Consider the following 348-nt stretch of genomic DNA (forward strand, 5'->3'; position numbering starts at 1 on the left):
AAAATAGATGATGGCCCTTCCCACCCCCCCAGTTGAAATGTAACTTACCAACAGTTTTGAAGATAGTTGCCTGTAGCCTTTCAGTGCATGTTTGCCCTATATAACTTATCCCAGCAGAAAACTTCTAAAGATAGGAAATTGTGTTGTGTGTGTGTGTGCTGGGTCAGGTTGAAGGATCACCTTCAACATGTCCAACCACCTTTTTCAGATGCATGAAGTTCAATTTGTGTCCTTTTTTACCCTGGTAAAGCTTTTCATTTTCATCCTCTGCCAGAATAAAAGGCTTTTCCAGGATTTATTTTTACATTATAAGAAATAGTGTCTGTGCTCTAAGATAATTCATCTGCC

This window comes from Chrysochloris asiatica, unplaced genomic scaffold (assembly GCF_000296735.1).
Source record: "Chrysochloris asiatica unplaced genomic scaffold, ChrAsi1.0 scaffold00004, whole genome shotgun sequence".
NCBI classification, from domain to species: domain Eukaryota; kingdom Metazoa; phylum Chordata; class Mammalia; order Afrosoricida; family Chrysochloridae; genus Chrysochloris; species Chrysochloris asiatica.